At 41.9% G+C, this 1338-nt stretch overlaps 1 protein-coding gene across 3 annotated transcripts in view; it reads right to left on the bottom strand.

The window, feature by feature from the left end:
- Kiaa0355 (KIAA0355 ortholog) overlaps positions 1 to 1338 on the bottom strand; it is a 77087-nt gene that overhangs the window by 71067 nt on the left and 4682 nt on the right. The gene's annotated exons all lie outside the window — the stretch shown is intronic.

The following is a 1338-nucleotide window of genomic DNA, read 5'->3' on the forward strand; positions in this document are numbered from 1 at the left end:
GGCAGGTGGATCTCTGAGTTCGAGGCCAGCCTGGTCTACAAAGTGAGTTCCAGGACAGCCAGGGCTACAGAGAAACCCTGCCTCGAAAAACCAAAAAAAAAAAAAAAAAGAGAGAGAATCATCTTGAAAGTGACCCACATATGTTGGCATTAACAGGTTCATTACCTAAACTAGACATGAGTTCAAAGACCAAAAAGAGTAACAGGTATAATTTTATAAGTGGTACCATCAGCACACAGATGCCAAGGAAAGCTGCCACACATCAATGACACGTCATCACTAAAGTAACCCAATTTCAGACCCCTCTAAGATCTTTCCTGTTGCCAATCCTTGTGACTGGTTGTCTGGGAGATACACCACATCACCCTTGGAACAAGACCTGTGGTGAGCAGAGGGGGGTTGGGCACATGTGCTCATAACCCCAGCACTAAAGAGGCAGAGGGGAAAAATTGAATTTTTGGCGAGCCAAGCTACATAACCAGATCTTGTCTCAAAAAAGACCCTCACCTTCATTTTATTTTTTCTAAAAAGTTAGCTATATTCAAGATCCATTAGCTCAGCTATGAATGGTAGTGCTGGTATATGCTGTCATCCCATCATCTGGGATGCTAAGACACAGAATTACTGAGTTCAAGGCCATCCTGGTCTATACAATGAGTACCTGGTCAGCTTGGGTTACATAGTAAAACCCTGCCTAGAAGTAAACTTTCATTATCTCAATAAAGCCAACACCTTAAGTCCCTTGAAGCTTTTCCTGAGCTTTGACTGCCTTTGATGTCACTGCCTCTTGTGCCTGTCTCGCCAAATGAACGGCAAATGCCATGATGGATCTAAGCTACAGGCTCACTGTTCTGTATTGCACAGAATGGAAAGTAACAAAAAACACATTCCCACCAAGACCTGTTCTAAGGGCTTTATATTAACACAGTAAAACTACATTGTAAGCTTAGTGTGGTGGCCTGTGCTTATAATACACGAACCCAGAAACTGAGGCAGAAGAACTTAATTTGAGATCAGCCTAGGCTATACAGTAAAGTTCTACACCACCCAGTCTGGGCTAAAGAGACAGCATCTAAAAGAAAAGAATAAAAACCACACTATAACCCTCGACATTATTTCCTCTACTATTTTCATACTGGGTAACCCAATTTTAGTGACTTAAGAGGCCAGTAAGCAGGACTTTAGTTTGACTGGTCCTTGCTCTCTGATCCCTCTATATATGACTGGATACCACAGATATTTCTTTTTTTTTTTTTTTTTTTTTTTGGTTTTTCGAGACAGGGTTTCTCTTTATAGCTCTGGCTGTCCTGGAGCTCACTTTGTAGACCAGACTGGCCT

The sequence above is a fragment of the Mus caroli genome, chromosome 7 (assembly GCF_900094665.2).
Source record: "Mus caroli chromosome 7, CAROLI_EIJ_v1.1, whole genome shotgun sequence".
NCBI lineage: Eukaryota > Metazoa > Chordata > Mammalia > Rodentia > Muridae > Mus > Mus caroli.